The sequence below is a fragment of the Lissotriton helveticus genome, chromosome 10 (assembly GCF_964261635.1).
Source record: "Lissotriton helveticus chromosome 10, aLisHel1.1, whole genome shotgun sequence".
NCBI classification, from domain to species: Eukaryota; Metazoa; Chordata; class Amphibia; order Caudata; family Salamandridae; genus Lissotriton; species Lissotriton helveticus.
Window position 1 is genome coordinate 844,336,150 of NC_136071.1, and position 25,751 is coordinate 844,361,900.

Sequence of the window (25,751 nt, forward strand, 5' to 3'; positions counted from 1 at the left end):
AGTATTAAAGGAAAACCACATAAGTAGCACACAGCGTCTAGGGGTCTAAGAAAGAACACAGTACCCATGATGCATAAAGATACATTCAGAGGAGTAATAAAGAGAAACACATAATGTATAAACCTACACATTCAGCGGTGTTAAGAATAAAGCACATGATGCAATAAAATTACATCCAGAGGTACCAGAATAATACAGTAGCGCAAAAGTCACATGATGTCTAAAACATTCAGAGGTGCAGGAATAAAACATGATGCAAGGAAATACATTCAGAGGTGCAATAACCATACAATTGCGCAAAACCTACATAAGCCACCACCTGTGGCAGTCCCTAGGCCAACTGGCCTGGTTGGGGCTAGAACGCCCTGAGTCTCAATGTCAGGGGCCTAAACGATGCAGGGGCCCACTACTTGCTGGGCCCCTGGGAACACTCACAAGGGCCTAAACGTTGCAGCTGGCACTAAGTGCTGCGCAGCTGTGACTGGCCTGGCACCACTGTGCCCTCGCTGTCCCACACAGGGACTCTCTCTCCACCTTGCGCCTAAACGGTGCAGCTGCCCACTAATTGCTGGACAGCTGGAGAATCATCAAAACTGCGCCAGGGCCCTCACTGGCCCTCAGGCGCAAACTGCGCCAAACTGTAGGAGCCACACAGGCTCTGGGCAACCCTACACCGACGTTGGAGCCACACAGGCTCTGGGCATCACATGCCCAACATTGGAGCCTTCTGGGGCTCTTAAACAACCATGGTGTTCTCACTGGCACCAGAACTACACAAGCCCAGGAGGGGACGGGCATCGACAATATGCCCCGAGGTGTCCCAGGAGCCATCTAGACTCCTTAAACAAATATGGCTTGCGTTAGAGCCTCTCAGGGCTCGTAGGGGCGTCACCCACTCCGTTGGAGTCCCACTCGGGGGACTCAGGATTACGACATGCCCCCTGCGCCTCCCGGCGCTCTCAAAATGAACAGGAGCTTTGGAGCCTCAGGCTCCGTTGACCTGGGGGCGGCCCACTGTCAGCTGAGGCCGCCCTACCTCCACTCCCGCCCAGGTGCCGCTCTCCGGCACCAACAGCAGCTGCACGGAGCCCTCCCCAGCCCTTCCGACTCACCGGGCTTTCTTGGGCGGGCTCCTCCGGACGGCGGCTTCTCTGCTGGGCGGCGGCTCACTCTCGCCGCCTCCTAGCAAGTCCGGTCTCCCTCTCTGCAGGGCTCCCTCGGCACACGGGAGCCCTGTCAACCGGCCGCCTCTTCTCCTCGGGGCTCCCTCAGCCGAGAGGAGCCCCGCGAACGGCCGCCATCTCCCGCGCCTTCTCCTTTCTTCCCGGGGCCGCCTCGACCAGCCAATCCCGTCGCGGCCCCGATGACGAGTCTCCTCTCCTCCTCCAATCACGGCCCGACAGGGGCCATGAAGCTGCGCCGCACGGGCCTATCCCGTCGCGGCGTTGGTGAGGGGGCTCGGCTCTCTCAGCCAATGAGAGCGCGGCGCCTTCGGTTCCGCCGGCGCTTCCAAGCCCGGGCGGCGGCGGTGACGGGGAGGCAAATGCCGGGGGGCACCGGCCAAAGCCCACCAAGCGCCCCCCAGCGCTAGAACACAATAAAGCGCTCCTAAGCGCTATGGCCAAGGATAAAGCGCTCCTACGCGCTAGGGGGAAATCAAGCGCTCCATAGCGCTAGCAAACAGGCAGAGCGCTCAGGGGGAAGCTCAGCGCCTCCAGGCGCTAGAAATACGGTTCCAGCGCTATCCACAGAAAAAATGCAGCTCCTTCATGCTGCCAAAGCCCCAGAGCTTCCCAGGGGGGCAAAGCTAAGTCTCCCCATCAGCCCAGGCACGGCAGAGGGGTCCCCCAGGAATCCAGGAAAGTCCATCAGGAGTCCAGGGGCTGGGCAGGACTCAGGGATTCCCTGAGCCCAAGCATCAGCATGCCCCTGGCAGATTCAAGTCAGAAAACAAGAACATTTTGGAAGGGGCAGAGCCCCTTCTTATACACAGAAAAAGCTTTGAAGCCCTTTGAAGTCGTTGTGTAAGCAAGCCCTAAGCTCTGGGTGTATCTGGTTTCCCTCTCCTGTCAGCCTCAGGTCAGAGGTGACAGGGGGCCATCCGGAGGGAGAGCCATCAGGGGTGGGCTGCCAGGCACGGCACGGCACCACCAGAGCTCTTTCCACTCCTCCCTAACAGCAGATGGGGGGCCTTTCATCTACGGCTTGACTCAGACCCCCTCCTCCAGACAGTCCATCTACCAACAGGCCCAGGCATGCCTGGGCCAGGCCCATCAGCCAATCACGTGCTAGCAGACTCACTACACAATTATGCCAACTTCTAAAAGTGGCGCTTCTGGACTAGATACAGCCATGCCGCATACACCATTCTGCAGCATTCATTCTCACGAGTTCATACATATCAAACTCGCCCCTGCAGTCCCCATGCATCAGGAATCTACCATGGGCATACATATTCCCCATTCATTCCTATGGGAGGGCAGGTCACTCACCATCCATACACAGAAAGCACACGCACTTTACACTGTCCCACAGTGAAAAAGTGCGCAGAGGCCTACAATCACCAATCCAGGTTCCAAAAACAGGCTAGGAAAAAGCAAAAAGTCACGGGGTAAACCTGCCCAAAGGACCGGGTCCAACACATCCCCCTTCCAGCCAAAACGCAGGGTAGACCAATCACTACACTGATGGTCTTCAATGCTTTGGGCGACAAAACCACGGAGACGGGCCTGCAGGGCAGGGCCACCTTACAGTTTTTCGCCACTCTGAACCTACAGGGATTTCCCTCACAAAAGCTCTCTGACACAACTAGGATACCCCACTGGTACACACTAGTCATCCACAGCCAGGACCAGGCCCTAGGCCATCCAACGGTCACAGGTCCTAACCAATCCACAGAGTGGGGGCAGAAGCCCCTGGCACACAATAGCCAATCTCCACTCTCTCTCTCAGGGTAGCTACACTACCACTGATCCTACACCCTAGGGACCACACCCTCAGGCTGACTAGAGGTCACAGCAAGAATGCCCGATCCGACCTCTACTCCACCAATGTTAGAACTGGGGGTCTCTAGTTGGCAGAGGTAAGTACCTTAGACCAAGTAGGGACCCTTGCTTCCAGTCAGGGTGAAGGAATAACCCTCACAGGGAAGCACTCACCAGAACACAACTCTCCTACCAGATCAGGACCTCATTCCGTCACTGGTCTACCACCTGGAAACGATTCAACTTCTGAGGTACAAAGCACACAGCACAGTCCCTCTTCAAGCAGGTGGGGGGACACAGCACACAGCAAAGCCCCCTTTCCTCTACCTTAGTGGAAACAACAAACTGCAGGTGGGCCCCAGAACACACAGCAAGGGCCGCCTCCTCAGTCTCTTCAGTTGATCCACCTTAGTAGAGACTCCTCTTGACCTAGAAGTTTCCTAATCTCCCAACCTAGGATTTACACCCTTAAGTTGCACCGGGGTCGGAAGTACACCGTCCTTCTGCACCCCCTTCCAGTTCCACTATCACAGGCACAGTATGTCTCAGGCTAGACAGAGCACACGCCAGCGGCGTAGCAGCGACACACTCTCCTCCCACCGGGGTCAGAAGTAAGGACACCCTCCCTCTGCACCCCCCTCCAGAGTTCTGCACCCTCCCACCTTGGAGCGGTACCCCTGGAAGCCAACAACCGGTCAGGACACTGACTACAGATGCCCTTCCTTCCAGGTCAGGCTGAACCTGAACCTGGCCTCCCCCCTCCTCGGGGAATGACCTCCAGAGGCCCCAAAAATGGTCGAGCACTCTAGATGGTCAAATGCCCAGCGAACCAGGACTTCTGCACCCTCCACTTAGGAGCGGTACTGCCCAACACTAGGACCGCCGGAGCTCTGATTACAGACACTCCCCGTCCTCTAGACACAGGAAGATCCTGTTCAAATGACTTGTAAGTACAGCCTAGGCCCCTGACCTGGCGCTCCCTTAGGGAACCCTCCAGGCCCTGAGACAAGGTTTCGGGCTAACGTGGGACACACCGTCCCACACTCACTCCGCCTCCACTGAGACAGGACGTGAGCCCCTACACCCCTATCATCCTAATGGGACATAGCTGGGCTACACATGAACCTCTTCACCTACACAGGATCATCAGATACACAAGCCACTACTTTTAGAATCACTTTCTAATGTCTCTGCACGACATCCAGCACACCGCCAGACATCCACCTTCTTGTCCAATGCCTATGCAGGACGTCCTGCACACCACCAGAGGTACACCTCACGTGCAAGCTCCTTAAAAAAAAACTCACACGAACTCCTCCAGTTCAAGACACCACTCATCCACACACTCCCCCTCCAGACTGGTGAGACAGTTCCTCACTGCCTCTGACTCTCAACCTGTCACTCTCTTACTGAGCACCAGGCACCATACTCTGGGAACTGGGAATGGGACTTCACGCACTGGACACATTTAAGCTGCCACCACTGGATCCTACCATACTGGGGAATCCAGACACACACACTACACTCAGGGAATAACCACCCTCCTGAGCAAGCAATTTCTCCTCCACCCTCCCTCTCTTCCATCTACCCACACAGGGACAGGAACAGGAATTGGACACTGGACCCAGCAAGGGATTTCTAACCTATGGGAACCTCCCCTATCTACTGGCGTCCCGCCCTGTCATTTTCTCTCATCTGCCACTAAACAAAGCGCAGGAACACCATCTGAAAATGACACTCTTGAGGAAAAACAAAATCAAAAACAATAATCCCAAATATGTGACTATCTGAAAAACGCAGAGTTTTTGTAATGTAGCCAGTTGTCGCTATGGCACTGGGCAAACGCAAGTCCAAATCCGCACCGCTGACCCACCAATGTTGGAAACCGGCTATTTCTGGTAGGCTAAGGCTTATGCCAAAGCCAGGCAGAAACCACCATTCCAGTCAGGGCAAGGAAGTCACACGCCAAGATAACCCCTGCTCGCCCTCTAGGTAGCATGGCGCGGGCAGTCTAGGCTAAACTCGGAGGCGATGTGTAAAGCATTTGCGTCAGCGCACGACAGCAACAACATTCTAGGCACACCACAAAAGAGACTCCACACAAGGTTATATTAAAATAACTTTTGTATTGTCAAAACATATCAGATAGAAATTACACATGTACCTTGTGCCAACTGGCACGGCAATATTCACAAGGGATTATTTACAAGACAGGGTCACATGGGCCACTGTCTGAATCAACACTTTGCAGATATAGAAATACTTGTCAGAAATTAGAATAAAAGTATATAAACTTCACTGTAACACAAAGTAACAGTTATAGATCACATCCAGTAACTACTGGGAACAGGTAAGTACCACCTACGCAACCCTAAACTCCTTGGGAGACTGTCACGCAGGGGACCAGGACCTTACTAGGACCACCTGTACTAAAAAGAACAACCACCTAAGTATCACACAGCATTTAGGGGTCGAAGAAAGAACACATTACCCATGATGTATGAACCACATTCAGAGGAGTATTAAAGGAAAACCACATAAGTAGCACACAGCGTCTAGGGGTCTAAGAAAGAACACAGTACCCATGATGCATAAAGATACATTCAGAGGAGTAATAAAGAGAAACACATAATGTATAAACCTACACATTCAGCGGTGTTAAGAATAAAGCACATGATGCAATAAAATTACATCCAGAGGTACCAGAATAATACAGTAGCGCAAAAGTCACATGATGTCTAAAACATTCAGAGGTGCAGGAATAAAACATGATGCAAGGAAATACATTCAGAGGTGCAATAACCATACAATTGCGCAAAACCTACATAAGCCACCACCTGTGGCAGTCCCTAGGCCAACTGGCCTGGTTGGGGCTAGAACGCCCTGAGTCTCAATGTCAGGGGCCTAAACGATGCAGGGGCCCACTACTTGCTGGGCCCCTGGGAACACTCACAAGGGCCTAAACGTTGCAGCTGGCACTAAGTGCTGCGCAGCTGTGACTGGCCTGGCACCACTGTGCCCTCGCTGTCCCACACAGGGACTCTCTCTCCACCTTGCGCCTAAACGGTGCAGCTGCCCACTAATTGCTGGACAGCTGGAGAATCATCAAAACTGCGCCAGGGCCCTCACTGGCCCTCAGGCGCAAACTGCGCCAAACTGTAGGAGCCACACAGGCTCTGGGCAACCCTACACCGACGTTGGAGCCACACAGGCTCTGGGCATCACATGCCCAACATTGGAGCCTTCTGGGGCTCTTAAACAACCATGGTGTTCTCACTGGCACCAGAACTACACAAGCCCAGGAGGGGACGGGCATCGACAATATGCCCCGAGGTGTCCCAGGAGCCATCTAGACTCCTTAAACAAATATGGCTTGCGTTAGAGCCTCTCAGGGCTCGTAGGGGCGTCACCCACTCCCTTGGAGTCCCACTCGGGGGACTCAGGATTACGACATGCCCCCTGCGCCTCCCGGCGCTCTCAAAATGAACAGGAGCTTTGGAGCCTCAGGCTCCGTTGACCTGGGGGCGGCCCACTGTCAGCTGAGGCCGCCCTACCTCCACTCCCGCCCAGGTGCCGCTCTCCGGCACCAACAGCAGCTGCACGGAGCCCTCCCCAGCCCTTCCGACTCACCGGGCTTTCTTGGGCGGGCTCCTCCGGACGGCGGCTTCTCTGCTGGGCGGCGGCTCACTCTCGCCGCCTCCTAGCAAGTCCGGTCTCCCTCTCTGCAGGGCTCCCTCGGCACACGGGAGCCCTGTCAACCGGCCGCCTCTTCTCCTCGGGGCTCCCTCAGCCGAGAGGAGCCCCGCCAACGGCCGCCATCTCCCGCGCCTTCTCCTTTCTTCCCGGGGCCGCCTCGACCAGCCAATCCCGTCGCGGCCCCGATGACGAGTCTCCTCTCCTCCTCCAATCACGGCCCGACAGGGGCCATGAAGCTGCGCCGCACGGGCCTATCCGGTCGCGGCGTTGGTGAGGGGGCTCGGCTCTCTCAGCCAATGAGAGCGCGGCGCCTTCGGTTCCGCCGGCGCTTCCAAGCCCGGGCGGCGGCGGTGACGGGGAGGCAAATGCCGGGGGGCACCGGCCAAAGCCCACCAAGCGCCCCCCAGCGCTAGAACACAATAAAGCGCTCCTAAGCGCTATGGCCAAGGATAAAGCGCTCCTACGCGCTAGGGGGAAATCAAGCGCTCCATAGCGCTAGCAAACAGGCAGAGCGCTCAGGGGGAAGCTCAGCGCCTCCAGGCGCTAGAAATACGGTTCCAGCGCTATCCACAGAAAAAATGCAGCTCCTTCATGCTGCCAAAGCCCCAGAGCTTCCCAGGGGGGCAAAGCTAAGTCTCCCCATCAGCCCAGGCACGGCAGAGGGGTCCCCCAGGAATCCAGGAAAGTCCATCAGGAGTCCAGGGGCTGGGCAGGACTCAGGGATTCCCTGAGCCCAAGCATCAGCATGCCCCTGGCAGATTCAAGTCAGAAAACAAGAACATTTTGGAAGGGGCAGAGCCCCTTCTTATACACAGAAAAAGCTTTGAAGCCCTTTGAAGTCGTTGTGTAAGCGAGCCCTAAGCTCTGGGTGTATCTGGTTTCCCTCTCCTGTCAGCCTCAGGTCAGAGGTGACAGGGGGCCATCCGGAGGGAGAGCCATCAGGGGTGGGCTGCCAGGCACGGCACGGCACCACCAGAGCTCTTTCCACTCCTCCCTAACAGCAGATGGGGGGCCTTTCATCTACGGCTTGACTCAGACCCCCTCCTCCAGACAGTCCATCTACCAACAGGCCCAGGCATGCCTGGGCCAGGCCCATCAGCCAATCACGTGCTAGCAGACTCACTACACAATTATGCCAACTTCTAAAAGTGGCGCTTCTGGACTAGATACAGCCATGCCGCATACACCATTCTGCAGCATTCATTCTCACGAGTTCATACATATCAAACTCGCCCCTGCACTCCCCATGCATCAGGAATCTACCATGGGCATACATATTCCCCATTCATTCCTATGGGAGGGCAGGTCACTCACCATCCATACACAGAAAGCACACACACTTTACACTGTCCCACAGTGAAAAAGTGCGCAGAGGCCTACAATCACCAATCCAGGTTCCAAAAACAGGCTAGGAAAAAGCAAAAAGTCACGGGGTAAACCTGCCCAAAGGACCGGGTCCAACACATCCACTCCCCTATTCCTCCCACATTAATACAAAAACGTAAACTATGTTTGGGGAGTAGATATCTCCTCACATTAAAGATAGGAGGTGGAAACCTCTGCACATAGGTTTGTGAATAACATTTTGTAGTACAGTATTATTATTGATTTACTGCTAACCATACTTCAAAATGCAGTTTGGAAATAGGCCCCTGTATGTACAAAATAAGGCCAAAGAAGTGCTATGAGACAAGGTGAGCAAAAGAAGGTTATAGTTTGAGATATGATCAATAAAAATGAGCTACAAGACACATACGCAGTTATATAAGGTACAAAACTGGATGTTATAAGGGAAAGGTTACATTTATGAAATATCAGAACGTCATGTGTCAGAGGGGATATTGGTTGTCAACAGGCATTAAAGCTGCAAGGAAGCTGGGTAGTAAATCTGCTTGCGGAAACTAGTGAAAAGCCTCTAGCCATCACATGAGCTGCCTAGTGGTCAGGGATGCTTTTATTAGGATGTGCGTTACAGTAGGGTGTGGTGGAAGAGATGTGGGGGAGTTCTTCACCAAGGAAGCAACACAAGAAAAAGATCAATCCAAAAGAATTGATTAATCCAGTGCTTAATTTATGCCAGTGGTTTCCGGTGCTCGGCACCCTCACTTAATTGTCAACAACTGCTCTAGTGACAGTCCACCACATGGTGGTGCTGTCATTTTAATTTTGAGATGAGCTCAAAAACTCTGTTCATTGATTCAATATACAATGAAATTAATTATACCAGCCTCTCACGTCATTATTATACCTTAGTGTGGCCTGAAATAGTCTGAATTGTCACATTTGTCGGAGTGCAATGCTTAGGTGTTATGTTGGTCACCTCCCAATGGCAGGGTATGGGTGGTGCAGGCTGCAGTGCCCTTCCAAGAAGGGCTCGGGCACTTAATATTTGACATATTCAGCTCTGGATTAATCTAAGTTGGCATAAACCTTACACTGATTTTCGCAGCTAGTGATCGAACATATGATTTCATTGCTTGTTTGCCATTTAGTGATATGTGCCCTTGTGATTAAGCTTGGCATTTGATTATAGTGAATCAACACTCGCTGTGACAGATGCACTTGTGTTGAATCGAAAATATTTTTGATATTACATCGCATTTCTTGGGTTCTGGTCAATAACCAATTTTTTTATTAGCAGTTGTCAGCCAGAGCAGTCAGCAGAGATGCCAACAAATGCATGCTGTATTCACTTGTCATACTTATGCCATCGTTTGTTCACAGAAATGACAGTCGGTGTCCTTTCATTGACCATTGAAATTGATTTTGAGCTGAGCTGCACATCACTTAGACCAATGTAGCCCCATACGTTTGACAGGATTTGATTTACAGCCTGCAATATGGCTCAAAGAGATCCAGGGGCTAGTGAAAATGAAGGTTTGATGATTGCATTACACCTGCTCTTCCTTTGATTGAGAATAATATAACCGTTGACGTGGTGCCAGGCATACCACATAAGTACATGTGAAGTGGAGAACTAAAAATGAAGGATATCTTTTTTGAGTGTTCTACTAAGCCCTCAAGTTCAGCTGTGAGCAAGTATCCAATCCATTTCTCTCCTGTCTGCAGGATATTCACAATTTAATGCAAAGTGTGATAGATCATTAGTTATTATGGGGCCATTATTCTTGGTGGTATATATTATCATTTATCTTTTTGCTAATTATACGTATTTTGTGCATTTCAACATGCTTTGTGAATTAAATGCTGATCCTGCAATGATCTTAACCCATTTTCATAGTGTGAAGATTGGTCATTTGCATGATGCACATTTCTTTATTCTATTGTAGCTAAATTCTACCATACCTTACACTGAGCATTCTGCCTCGAATGAAGGTCTAGCGGTCAAAAATGAATCCATGTAAATTGATGAGTTAGAACACATATCATTTGTGAGTAGGATCTAATTGCAAGACAGGTTTTAAATTCCCACTTCTGCACAAACAGGAGTTTGCACACGAATTACAGTTATGAGATGTGTAACAATTAGTGCAATGTCACAGTGTCCTCCTGACACATTTGAAGCTGCTTTTGGGGTGATTAATGTCACATTCACTAACAGAAGGTAATTACTGCATCAAAAAATACCCCACCCTGGTGTAATTGGTAGTTACTGAGTGCAGCAAATATTCACAATACTCGCTCAACTCCTATTTAGGCCCTTAGTGTTTTTACAAACATTTTGGATGAGAATAAAATGCAAACATATTTTTGGTGAACGCAGTTCTATTAAATACTTTTCTGTTACCATGCTCTTCCTAATTTTGAGACCAAATTAAATACAGTTGATATGTGGCATTTGATTTTAAGAGTGAACAGCCTTATGTTTACAGTGAAAATATTAATGAACAAAATGTTTGCAGCATTAAGGTGATTGTTGTAATACTAACCCAAACTCATAATGAATCCTCCCCACTTAATCGACCCCACCTCCTAACACAAACCCTAACAGCAGTAACCATAACCACCCACTTATCCCTCATTATTACCCTCCCTTTAGCCATAATCCTAACCCTTACCATCAAGCTAGACCTCACCCTTACCATAATCAAAGCCACAGCCATAGTTATTAGCATACATTTAGTGCACTATGTGTTTGTAAAAGCAAATATACTGCAAGTTGAGATTGTTTGTAAACATATTTGATCGGCAGCTTTTGTCAGGATTGCTTTTCTAAAATGGATAAGCCTAGTGACATTCACATATTTGCTGGAAACTGAACTGGACTCAGGATTTATAAACATATTTGGTTAGGTGGATTAATTGCTCCCCAGTGATCTTCTATTTAGAATCATTCTTAAATTAGTGGTTTGATAATGTGAGGTGCAGCATTGGTGTTGCATTATTATTTTCGAAATTGTAGTATTGTCCCTGAATATTATGTTTTTCTATGATACATATAAATTGACAAGAACTGAATAAGAACAGTCTTGTTAGACCAGTACACCTACAGTCAAATGTTTTGGTTATGATTTGATTATGTTTTCTGTATATTAATTAAACTGTTGGATTGAGAGACCAACTAATTGAAAAGTATGCTTAAATAATTCCTACAGGAATAGTTTGTCTGTTAACTTTCTAAAAGTGGCATTTTCAAAATCGTAGTCACTTTACCAGTATGTTTAGATTTAAAATGACTATTAATTGATTTTAGATATTCACAAACTGAACTTATGCATTATAAGATATTACAATAAAATCCAGTGCTTTTCTAGAGGAGAGCCATCCTTATCACAGTGAAAAAAGAATTTGGATATGTTTCCTTGCCAGGACATCAAAAATTAAAGTACATAGGTCCTACCCTTTTAAAACCATGTACCCTTCCCTGTGGGCACTTAGGGACCAGTCTAGGAGTGACCTATAGGTGTTAAAAAGGAAGGTTTAGGCCTGGCAAAGGGGATATTTTGCCAGATCGAAAAGAAGAAGAAACTGAACTGGACTCAGGATTTATAAACAAATGTGGTTAGGTGGATTTACCACTCCCCAGTGATCTTGTGTTCGTAATCATTCTGTAATTATTGGGTTGATCATGTGGGGTGTGACAGAATTGTTGCATTATTTTTTTCTAAACTGCATTATTGTCCTTGAATATTGTACGTTTTTGTATGATCTATATAAAAAGGTAAAGACAGTCTTGTTAGACCTGTACGCCTAAAGTCGCACTTTTTGGTTATGATTTGATTATGTTTTCCGCATATTAATTATCCTGTTGGATTGAGAGACCAACTAATTGAAAAGTATACTAAACTAATTCCTCTAGGAACATTTTGTCTGTTAACTGATTACCCAGTTCCCTTGGAAATATTGGGTTGCCCTATTGTGTTAAAAGGCTTTTAGGAAGTTTCCATGTTTCTGCCTATAGGCAATTGTTGCCCATTCAGAGATAATCCCCAGATGTCACCTGGCAGTCTGCTGGGAGGTGTTAATTGCTGTAAGGAAAGAAAACAAAATGACCTTGGCTAGGAGAAAGTGTTACCTCCTCCTGACAGGATGGCTTGTGGATGTAACCACCAACTGTACACGCTACAGTGGGGTAGCCCCTGTCACAGGCAGATGTAACTCACACCTAGGTCTGTCCCTGCCATTGTCATCAGACTGCACCAATTCCAGTTGGGAGAACTGTCACAAAATTACCTGCACAGGGGTGTTCCTCGGTTCTCTAGACACACCTGAGGTGTGTGACTATAGCTCTGACTCAGGTAAGAAAGATTCTGACATGTTGTATATAGGCAAAGAGATGCACTGTGGGATTGTTTAGTGCCAATCCCCCAGGGAATAATGAAACCGTAGGTAGGGTAGTCAGTGGGAATTTTACTCCTATTGACCAGGGAGTGTTCCCCACCCACAAGCTAGTGCCAGTCATAAAAGTTGCACCCCTGGCTTCCAAAGGACAGGAACTCAGAAGAACGAATGAGACTGCTGTGCCTGACCTCCTATTGAGCTCCAGCACCATAAAAGTCACAAGAAGGGGATGTGGTCTTATGGGACAAGAGAGGTTACCTAGGTGACATCGATAGACAATTGGGTGATGGATTGTGTTATGAAGAACGTAAGGGAAACCCTATACCAGATATTGAAAAACACATTGATGCCTAATTGAAGGACTAGAACGAAACCTGTCTCATCTTGGATCAAAAATATAGGTACCTGCAGGCACAATACGCAAGATATCCCTGAATATATGTTCTGCCAAAGATCCACAAGACTTTACAACACCCCCCTGGCAGACTGATTATATTGGGCAATGGAGGCCCAACTGAACGCTTGTCAGAATATATAGATGGGTTCCTGCAACCGTTTATCAAAAACCTTCCATCATACCTGAAGGATAGCAAGGACGTGCTTTGTAAATTGGAGAACTTTTGTTCGTTACAATGGACGTCGAACGTTTATACACCAGTATACATATGGAATGTGGATTGGATTCTCTGAAGTTGTTCTTATATAAATGTGGTGCCAGTCATCTGGAACACACTTTATGTTACTAAAAATGGCTTAAATTGCATTGACGAAAAACGTTTTTCTGCATAACGAAACATGGAACTTACAGTAGAAGAGTACGGCCATGGGTTCCAGGTTTGCTATATCTTATGATTACCTTTTCATGGGCTTGTATGAGGTGGAGCATGCCTGTGGACCAGGCTCTAGGGAGTGAATAGAAAAAATCAACTTTTTTGTTGACACATCGATGACATCTTAATGATCTGGAATGGGAATGCGGAAGAACTACAAGCATACCATACATATTTAAACATCAACAGATGTAATGTTAGGTTAACCATGAAGTTTGACAGAAAAGAGATTGAGTTTTTATATCTATATTAAATAAGGAATCATCCATAGTGACATTTACAGGACTGCCTGTAATAGTGTGTTACACAACACAAGTGCACATCCTAAGTCCACAATAGATGCCATACCATAAGGTGAGATGGTGAGGGCCGCGAGGAACTGCAGCGAACAAAAACAATTGCAGAGCATTCATGAACATTTTAAAGATCTTGGGTACAATGATCACTGCCTTGAGAAGGTGTAAATGAAATCTAAAAAATTGATCAGAAAACAGACCTTGATGGAAAGCACGGAATCAAGAAGAAAAAGATTAAGAGGAATGACGGCAAAAAGAATGGAGAGGTTGTATTTATTAACCAATTTGTACAGCAATCATAATACGAAGGAATTGCACTATTCAAAATCTGATGCCGAACCTGAGGGAATTTTTTCCCACAAACCAAAAGTGGTGTATCGGAGAGGACAAGCCATAAAAAAAAACTATGCCCAAGCTATGTCAGGAGTAAAAATTATGAACTTCGACCAAGGAATTGGCTACCCTCCAAACCCAAGGATTTCTACATCTGTGGAAGCTACTCTGTGTGCCAACTTTGACAGAATATGATCATGGAATTCCAGTACAACACTAACATCATATACAGGATATTGTCTTTCATGAATTGTAATACAACGGATACGGTCTATGCCATCATCTGTGCCTGTAATAAAATATGCATAGGGAGCCGAATATGGTGCTTAAAGACAAGGATACAGGAACATGTGAGGACAATCAAAAATTGCAATGAGAGGTATCCGATTGCTGTGCATATTCAGCAAGAGCATCCGGATAAATGCCGAATCTGGTTTCATGCAATAGAACAGATTACCACACGTGAAAGGGGAGGCAATAGGGAATTACTGTTTCGTCAGACGGAAGCGAGAGGGATATGACGTCAGAAAACTGCACATTTGGGCCTCAATAGCAACTTAGAGCCCCGTCATTTTCTATAATCAAGAATGATTCATTCATAACGATCAATGACTTAATAGTGATCTGTGATAGGTAAAAAGGCAAATATTTGTGTGTCATGAAATTTGTTAATGATAAGTTTCTATTAGAGACTATTGAATTATCATTTCTCATAAACAACGATTATACAAATTCCTTATCTAAGATGGTTGTAGGATATATATATATATATATATATAACATTATTTAAAAACAAACACAGACACTAACCCGTTCAAAAATGGCCATTTCCTTCAGTTACAATCTTGTACCTATACACAAAGCGAATATTTGTGTGCTATATCGAGTACTGAAGATAAGTCAAGAATATAGATGACCAAGTCAAGATGCCACATTAAGAATGGTAAGGATAACTGAGGAATTATCATGATAATATTATATGACCATATAACAGTTGAAGAAACAACTAGCCTTTCATAGACATTCAAAGATGGCCAGCTCGATTGTGAGTAACAGGAAGAATAAACACTGCTATGATGTCGCACATGAGACACATGAGATGCTGTACAAAAACGGGTGAGAACATGGAGTCGCGATTGGACTCCTATATAGCTTCATGACGATAAGTCAAGAATACAGATGATTAACATCACTTTGCCACTTAAAGAATGTAATAATAACTGTTTAATGATCATGAGTTACGACTAGCTGTTTGTAGCCTTTCAAAGATGGCCGCCTTGTTTGAGATCGAAAGGGAGAATAGGCACTGCTATGGTGTAGCACGTGAGCGGCACAAGATGTTTCATAAAAACGGGCTAGAAAATGGAGTCGAATTTGAAATCTTAACTTGGAGACGGTGCACATACACCGTACATTACCGATTAGGTAAGGAGGAGGAGGGCTGGCCGTATTTAAAAAATATTAAAAACTAGCTGTGTCCTGTATTATGGGAAGAGCGCTAACATATTGGAGACTTACAAAATAATATGTAAAGAAATGTTTGAGTAATTTGTGTTTTAGGGATGGCAAATGTACTTTTTGCACTGTGTTCATTAAGCACATGGTTCAAAATGGTCATCAATGTAGTGAACCGGGGCTGCCTGTATGAGAACAGTCACACTCAAACATGGCGGCTCTGGTAATACAGATTGTCAGTGCATTTGAGCTGCATTCGAATCCCCGCATTACAGGGATTCAACTTCTGGGGTATAATGTGTTGGCATCTATACAACTCCCAGATTTTTTAATTCATTTTCCTTATGGTACTGGGATATATAATGATTAACAATGCTGTATGTACTAATTTATTGTAAACATGTATGTATATGTGGAAAAGTAAATTTTGCCATGTTCTGTGTCCCTACGCGTCCTCCATCATATGTTATGTGTGCATGATTAATATGCATATGTATTCCCCATGTTCGATTAAAGACGCAATTATAGTTGTGTCCACCTCTAGTATGTCAGTTTCCAGTCTTCGTGAATACAACGAATATTAGGCCTATGTATAGCTACGTTGCCACGTTTCCCAGTGTGCACGTTATTTCATTGTAAAGTCCCCGTTTCTAGGCCTCAAAAGGGCCCGGACACCAGATTCAGCTCCTGTCTCCTGAACCCTCGTTGAGGAGCGATACAGCCCCCACCTGTATCCTCGACCCTTCACTTACTTCCTGCCTCACAGTGCCCGGTTCAGCCTGGCTCTGCCTCTGAGTCTGCCAAGAATATGTTATGATTCTAGTTATCAGTTCAGCCCTCCTTCTCTGCATTCCTAAAGCTACTGAATCGCATCAATAGTTACCGTCATAGTCTAGCCTTTACGTCTCCATGTTAGAGAAATACTGTACTAATGGTCATTTAATATTCTTCATCACGCACTACATGTAGAATAATGCATGCTCCAGTCTTAGTGTCTGTTAGCCTTTCCCCTCTTGACTTCTAGTTTATATCAACATGTTCCCTAAACATCAGATACTAGATAGGGTTTAGGTACATGTCGCCCTGACTCTCCAGACTTCAGTCTCTGCTCCTAGCACAGAGTTCGTAGCCCCCAGCTTCTCCTAGTAACACGTCATTGCCAGTTTGCGCGCACCATCAGGTTAGAGGTCCCGGCTCCTTAGGTAGCCCCCTCCATTGTTTCCGCCCCATTCATGACATATTCTGTTACGTTTGCATCACATGTCTATGTATACGCCCTGTTACACCTACTTTCACCCTTATCTTTCGCGACTGCTACGCGTCACGCCTTCTGCCCCTCCCACTGCTACGCCTGTTGCAATGAAGTGCTATGCAATTGTTCTAATGTATATATACTTGTGCACTGTTATTAAAAGTTGCTAGCCATTCCAGATCCTGCCCCCGGCAGCGCTTGCCATCCTGTTCCCGTGCAGGTTGTCCTGTTCCTGTCCTTTATGCTGTAATAAACCTGCAAAACTCCTACTACCTCGAATCTTGACTCTTATTCATTGAGCTATCTGTTATTACTATGCCTAGACAAAAATAGATCCGGTATTATTTATTTATATACCACATATAACTGAAATTTATCAATTGTGCATTGGCTCACAACTCACGTTAGATATCGTAAAATGGTAATCGTGTAGTTTTAAAAGTTCTCAATTTGAATATATGGATACAATGTTGCAAGATCAGGGTTTAGCATGATGTAGTATAATGAGCTTTTAAATTGTGTTTATATAAAGCCTATAATAACGCTATAATGTTGAGGATTTAAAAACATATGCGTAGAATTGCACCATGCCCGGATTTTGATCAAATGATGTATTTGTTCCCAACGGTATATTGTTGCTCTTTTGCATCATATAAAGGTATATTAATATTGCTTCCTCTTTATTTAGTTCTCCTACTCCTAGTTCTTTATTTTCAGTTGTAAAAAACGCTTGTAAATTACATCTACCGATGTAGTAGTTTGTTTACCAAGGGAATATCGAGTCAGGAATACCATTCCTAGTACTCGATATACAGAGAGGTCACTAGAGTTAGAGATCTCAATGCTGTTTAAAAGACAGTACACAAATGGTATAATGTGCGTCAATATACATATCATCTTATAATGAAAATGTGCACATGGTACTGGAATAAATATGCTTTGTACCACTATGGATTACTATATGTGGTAGTTTAGATATGGTTGGAATTTGCTCAATTCATATTAGGGATGAAACCATTATTCACTATGAATTTTATCATACTATTTTTTATGTTATAATATTGTGATATATAGTGGTTTTACGTATCTAGGAGTTCACAAGTAAACGATAGCAGCACTAAACTAAATATACTAACTTACTGTTTATGATTATATTAGGTTCAACTGCCGTCATGGGCTAAAATGAAAAACTTGCTGAACTCGAATATTCCTGTACTAAAACGAAGACCTCTATCTCATTAATAAAGGTATGTTTGTGTAAACCAGTGATATGTAAATATTTTAGTTATATTTGATTATATGGAAAAAGAGTTGTGATACGATGCTAGTTACATTCCTTCCAGGACCCTCTGGACAAAGTAATGTGAACAGATGGTTTGAGAAACGTTTCTCTGTAAGGACAAAGGTAAAAATGAGAGGAATATAAATAAAGGACATCAGGCACTTTCTGACTCATCCCAAGTTTCAGTGACACATTTTTTATAAAAATAGTTTTAGTCTTAAGAATAATAGATATAATTCGCCGTTTCTGTAAAGAAACAGTGACTGATGCTTTTGTTCAAACAGATGACTAATAGTCAAGCTTATAAATGTGATTGTTAAGTTTTGTCTTTTGTCCTGCTTTTCACTACTATGAGAAGAAATGTTAAGCTAATGAGAATTTGAACTGAAATACCAAAATGCGATCATAAATTGTTATGGCAATAAGTCACATCAGCAATAGCAGTGATTTTTAACGTTATATGTTTAACGAATGTTAGAAGCATGGCTCATATTTATAAAAGGAAAAACAATTGAGTTGATGCAGTGAATATTCTTGCACATACTTTCGCATTGCAAGGGTGAAACCACCAAGTAAAAATGCAACAGACATTTCTTTTTTGATTTTTGTGCACAATCATGCTCCATACTTTGGGCCTCATTTATGAGGCTGTGCGTCACCTTTACGCCGCCGGTGCGTCACTTTTTGTGACGCACCAGCAGCATAAAAAATGTGCCTTGTTGCACCATATTTACAAAGAGACGCATCTAGGTAGATGCGTCACTTTGTAAACCCCTGCGCAACATTATACCTGCGCCAGGTATAATGTATGCAGGGGGCGTTCTGACGCAAGAAAGGGTCATAGAAGTGACGCAGTGAAATCTATAGCATTTCACTGTGCCACTTCTAGGACAAAATGCGTCACTTTCTTACGCCTGCCCCATGTGAAAGGACACATTGCTGGAGTTGCGCCACTTTTGCGCCATACAGATACGTCAGAAATACTGAGGTATCTGTAACTCCTTGCGACATGATGCGTCATACTGTAAATATGACGCATCATTAGTGTTGCAAGGAGGGTGCAATGAAAAGTGACGCATTGCTGTTTTCACGCAGCGATGCGTCACTTTTCATAAATTAGGCCCTTTGTATTTAGGTTATTTTGTTGGTAAAATGTATGTAGAAAAGAATTTCTGGATTATGTTTTGCACACTCATGCAAGCCTTTATATATGCACACTTGGTAGTGCAATTGTGTGTCAGAGCAATGGGCTCTGCATTTTAAATTCGTTCTGTGAATATAAGTTTTTTAAAGTGTATATGTTATCTGTGTTTTTACAGCCCGGAAGAAGTCTTGAGAAAGGGACGCAACATTTTGGCTACATTAGTGTGAATATCCTGCATATTGTCAATAAAGAATTTTCAACATACGACATGTCTGAACGAATTTGAATGAACTTGCGAACTCTGGACATAAACTACGTCAATTAAATAATGCTTGAATCCAGTATTGCATTTCATTAATGTTGATTTGCCCAGATAGACAATATTTGAAAAAATAATAGTGAGTGCTTATCTTTTTAGAACATAAAAGCCACAAAAGTCTGCAACAAAGAAGAGTCCAGCTGACCAGTTCCAACTGGATTTTCCCTGAACTCTGGTGCTGGCTTCTTGGAGGTTGATGCCTAAATTACCAATTGGTGCCCAAAAGATCCTGGTTATCTGGCTGGTGTTAGAGCTTACTCTCCCCCCCTTAATATTCACAAAGTGAACACTTTTTCAAAACTTTTTCATAAAAGAATCAGAGGCAACCACAGCTGCCATCATCGCACTGCCGGTTGGATTCAACTTGCTAGTTTGCCCCACTGAAAGCAGCTCTACTTCCAGAAAAGTTTGTAAGTACCAATGTGGAGGATTTCACCATGACCAATGCCGAACAGCAACCTTCTTTCATTGAGCCATCTGTCGAATATAGCCGGCAGCCCGCCCTGTCAATGAGGAATGACCATTTCACAAATGATGTAATATGTGATATCATCCGAAGTGCATTGCGGGTGCACGAGTTATAGTTTGCTCAACTAACTATAATGGCAGAATTTCCCTGGTTTTGTACAAATGAAATGTCCTACTAACTATAACGTCCCTGAAACCTGTGGTTTTTCAGTGAATTTCAGTGAATTTCCAAGGTTTTTTAAATGCTAATTTCTAACTATAACGTGCCTATATATATATATATATATATGTTCAACCAAAACACTAGTTAAGATCAGCCAGCTTTATATTCGTGGATGTTTCATCTGGCCTGATGTGTTTCGGAGCATGGCTCCTTGTTCACAGGCTGCCACAGTGTTTGCAGTGTGCCGAAAGGCATATTTCCCTGCATAAAGTTCTCCTTAAGTAGGTTCCAGGTGAGCAAACTTGTGTTGCCTCCTGGGAAAAATAGTGCATTTCAGTAAGTAGTTCTACAGTAAAGTCTGCGCAACATCGTGCAATAAGCAATAGTACATTACCCTTAGTGGGCCTCCAACTAGTAAAAAGCAGTAATTACGCTACTCTGCTGTTCCACAATTAAGTTCTGGATTGTCAGGATCTCGTGGCCCCCATTCAGCATCTCGGGGAGGAGGGGTGCAGTTCTCCCGGCGGTGCTGCCGCTAATTTTATGTTCAACCAAAACGCCCTCATTTTGAAAACACACTTCAAAGCAGATTAGTAAGACCAGCCAACTTTTTATTCATGGATGTTTCATCTGGCCTGACGCGTTTCGGAGCATGGCTCCTTGTTCACAAGCTGCCATGATGTTCGCAGTGTGTTGAAAGGCATATTTCCCTGCATAAAGTTCTCCTTAAGTAGGTTCCAGGTGAGTAAACATGTGTTGCCTGCTGGGAAAAATAGTGCATTTCAGTAAGTAGTTCTATAGTAGAGTCTGCACAACATCGTGCAATAAGCAATAGTACATTACTATTTTTTCTACAATTGAGTTCTAAGCCAATGAAAAGCTGTTTTACAAAAGCTAGAGTACTGCGGTAGCATGTTAATACTACTGCATCACTATTGGGGTACCTGTATAGGTCACAAACACGGTTCTAAATATCGAGAAAAAAAATCGAGAAAAAATATCGACTCCCATACCTTAACAGGGAACTGCAAAAATACTCACTCAAAAATATTGAGGGAAAAACTATAGATGTAAAAAATATCGATTAAAAAATATATACAGAATAAAATAATATATATTAAATATTTTAAATACTAATATTACTTTTAACAAAATAAATTACGTTTAATATGCATTTTAACTAAATATAACAAATAAACTTGATTTAAAAAATGTAAACACACAAACATAATAATATATACATACATTATCTTTATTTAATTTTTAAACTTTAAAATTATTTCAAAATAAAATGTATATGAATATATCAATAATTTAAAATGATAAAAATTGTGTAATAAATTAAATCATAAAACTATTAAAAAAAATGTAGCAAACATTTCTCAATACAATGAAGGCAAAAGTTGGGAAAGTGTTGCGTAGCGGAGGGGGAAAAATGACTATTTCCACTTCAGTGATAGCAACAGTAGGGATAGTGTTGTATAGTGGAGGGTTAAAAATTACTATTCCCACTCCAAAGAGTGCAACAGTAGGGAAAGTGTTGGAAATCAGAGGGGTAAAAATTGCATTCAGCCTGTGGCCAGGCCCTGAGGTCAGCCACCCAAAGGCAACCAACGCCAAGGGCCATGTGCAGTGAGAGGTTGGCTGCTTGTTCAGGCTGCTCGGCCAGGCCCTGTGGCTGACCCTCCTTCAGGCAGCCAACCTCTGGCCATGCACAGTAGGTCTCTGGCCATACACAGTGAGAGTTTGACTGAGGGTCCCTGTGTCCAACTCTGTCATGGACCTTGTGGCCAAACCCCTATAGGCAGCCAACCCCACCTTGCACTCAGCCTTCAGCGGTACACAACGGGGGTTGGCAACAGAGCCTGGCCTGCAATTAGGCCCTTTGGCCAACCCACCCAGAAGCAGCCTATTTTGGCCCCTGGGACCCCATCCTCTAGGGCCTCACTAAATTGTACTTATTTACCCTGGGCACTCACCAAACATTACTTAGATTAAGGGGAGGACCCCCTACCCGAGCCTAATTAGTCCCTGGAGACCTCATCCCTTGGGCCAAATGTAATTAAAATGGTAAGGGGGACACAGGGCCCCCTCACTGAGCCATTATAAAAAGAGGAGAGGGCCGTGGGCACCTCTCCCAGGGTCTCTTAGGCCCCTTGGAGCCCATCCCTTGGGGCCTAGTTCAACAAAAAAGGGAGCCTTCTCAGGTTCTGGATACTCCATTCACTGGGGCCACAGGTTGGTACCCTGGTGAGCACGTGGGCACCAACAAACAACACATAGGTGGGGGTCACATGTGGAGCCCCCGCTGGCATGATGTGGGAGTCAGCATTGCTACTGCCTGGAATGGAGCAGCTATCTAATTGAAAAAAAACAAGGACCCTCTGAACCATGAATAAAATGATTCCTAGGACAGGGTAATAAATGTATGAAAAGTAACAATCCTAGCAATCAACATTATTGAACTGAACATAGATGGTACAATAAAAGAAAAATATGCAAAATATGGAGAATACACAACAATAAAATACCCAAATGTGCAATTGTATCCAAATTTTTATTAAAAAATGACTTAAAATCAAATTATACAATCCATTACAGTATAATACTCTATTTGTGTATAATCATATAATATGACCATAAAAAGAGTGGCAAATAAATCTCATTCTGTATCCGACGCGCGTTTCGGCGTACAACAAACGCCTTCTTCAGGAATAGCCACAATATTCTTCAATTAAAATCGTGTGATACATTTCTTTTCATAGAAGGTCAATTTTCAATGATGGAGAAAAGCCTTCAGAGTTTTCTGATCGAAATGTGAAAAAAACTTTGACAGGGTTCTTGTGGCTGAACACTATGAGGTAGAGGTCCAGACGGAAGGGAACGGAGTGCAATTATCTTTTATATTCTATATGGAGCCGCGTTGTTTTTATGTCTAGCATATGTTCAAAAAACAACGGGATTCTTCTCTTTCATAAACAGTCCCCGATACTTAAAAACCGCTCTTCTCAGCCTGATATGGCTGTGCTTATCTACTGAGCGTTGCCGTATGGACACTGGCGTCAAAGTAGAAAAACAGCGCGAGATGAGTGGCGTCTTCTACAGCACACTGGCAATCCGTTTTCGTAAAAACACTGCACCTCACAGCCTGATATAGCTAGTCCTTTGGTCTTGATATACCCGTAAGCTCGAGGTCCGCCGGCGTTACGAGGTATCTGTAAGCGGACGTCGAATGGAGCAGCTATCTATGCTTGCTTCCTCCGGACAGGAGCAATATGCGTGCTGTTTCCCTGCCGGCAGCAGTTTAGGCAGGGAAACAGAACAGAAGTCTGCTCCCAGCAGGTAGGGCATCTTTAAATCTCCTGCTGGGCGGGATCAGACTTGCATGTCACCAGATGTGAACAAACACATGTTTCCCTGTCCATTCTATAACAGTCCACTCAATGGCATGATTGTATAGTTTAAGTTGGGCTTGTATAGAAAGAATAAATAACGTTTTCCTAACTATACCTTAACTTTAACCTTTGGTTTCCTCATTAGATATATTTAATGAAAAAAAAAAGGTTAAAGCTAAGTTATAGTTGGGACAACTTTATTTATTCTTTCCATACAAACAGGATTTAAACTATACAAACATTAGAAATTCTAAAGTTATACTTACAACTTTAATTTCCAATGTACGTACCACCCTCAAATTATTATAAGTCATGAGCCTCCGTACACAGTATTGTCGCCTCATTTGCCACACTACATTTACTATAACTTGCCCATGCTCTATGCACTAGTTATATCTTTGCATATTGCATAACCTATACGATGAGAAATCATAGCATTCATAACAACTCTTATGAAATATCCAACGAAATGCTTTATGAGAACCTTATAACAAACAAAAAATACTTACTCTGCTTACCTGTAGTTCCAAAAAGAATCATCTGAACACCATAATCTCCAAAGATGACACATATAATGAAATTACAATGGGCGTTTGCCTGCTACGTGTGAGTACAAAGTCTAATGAAAAATGCATTGTTGCCCAAATTTGTTTTGGGACTCCCCTTTTATCTTTGCACCCCCTTGACCAATCACAACGAAACGGGGACAAAGTTATTATTGAGTAAAAATCAGATGTGAAGGATTTTCCACAACCATCAATTTAGGTCTAGAGGTGCAAAGTCCAGTAACACCCACAAACAATAGCATTCAGTTATTGAGAAACCCTTAGACTTTGATTATAGGATACAGCGGTTTTGATGCAGGATGACGGGGGCTGGAATCTCTGATTTTGGTCAGTATTCCCAGCACCAAAATCCATAAATTGTGGAAGGGGACTAACCAGCTGAACCTGGGAATACGAAGTTTTCTGCTAGATTTGTCTCTATTCTCTGGATAAATCTGCAAATATTTTTACCTGATCAGAGCAGGCAGAAGATGTCAGCGGGAGGGCTTGTAGGGTGAGAGGTGGGGAGGGGCTAACGGCTCAGGTCATATTTGTAGTTGGGTCGGAGCAGGCGCGCAACACCCATTGGGCTCACCAGGCTTCAGCCCCCCCCGTCGCCTCCTCTGCCCGGGCTAAGATGACACGCACTGAAATCATGAACTAACGCTGCGCATCGGAGCCGAGAATGTGATTTTTATTATGCATTCTGAGAGGCCAAGCAGCCCGAGCAGACAGCCAGCCTCTGAACAGTTTCCTCGAGTGAACCCCCCTGCCCCCACCTCTTGATTTCCTTTAGAGTGGCGCCGCCGAGGTGAAATCCTTGCCTGAAGGCAGGGATTTCACCTAAGCACTTGATGGGTTATAAGCATGGGGTGTGAAGTGCACAGCAGGGGGGAAGGCATGGCCAGTGCAGGTGACGCTTTTCTTTTGTATGGGAATTTCTGCTGGCGTCATAGCCCAGGGTGTGCTGTCTGTGCCCTTGTATAGATGTGTATTCCATACAAGTGCACAGACAGCAAACCCTGGGCTAAGACACCAGCAGAAATTAATTTTCAAAGGAAAAGCATCACCTGCACTGCCATCCCTTTGACCCTGCTGTCTGTGCACTTGGATGGAATTCACATCCACCGCACTGCTCACCAGATAAATGGTGAACAGGGCCATGGATCTTTCTATTTTCGCATCCAAGGGCAGCAGCGAAGAAGCAGAGGGGACCCAGGCAAGGAGAATCCAGGAGACCTATCTACTCTGAGACCTTCGAGGGACTGGATGCCAGGACGCAGTGCTGCTGATCAGCCCGACTCCACAGTATAGTATCAGAGGAGCAGGCAGCAGTTTTTTTATGTAAGTTCCAGTAACTTTAATGCATTTTTCAGCACATCATTACCTACTGCCTGCATATCTAGGTTACTGTGAATGTTGTTCTTGACTTACATGCATAGAAACATCAAAGAGGACAGTCCCCTCCAAATATGAAACTGTAATGTAAGTTTGTAGTGTTCATTTTTTTTTGGGGGGTGCTAGTGGGTAACTTTAGAGTTCAGAGTGGGTGTGGGTTTTAGGGAGCCAGTGAGTAATTTTATGGTTCATGGTGGGTTACAAATTGGGGTGCCAGGGGTTAATTTTAGGGTTCTGAGCGGGTATGGGTTTTGGGGTTCCAGGGGGCAATTTTAGGGTTTAGGGTGGGTATGGGTTTTGGGGTGCCAGGGGTCATTTTAGGGTTCAGCGTGGGTATGTGTTTTGGTGTGCCAGGGGTAATTTTAGGGTTCAGGGAAGGTGTGGGTTTTGGGGTGTCAGCGGGCAATTTTAGGGTTCAGGGTGGGTATGGGTTATGGGGTGCCGGGGGA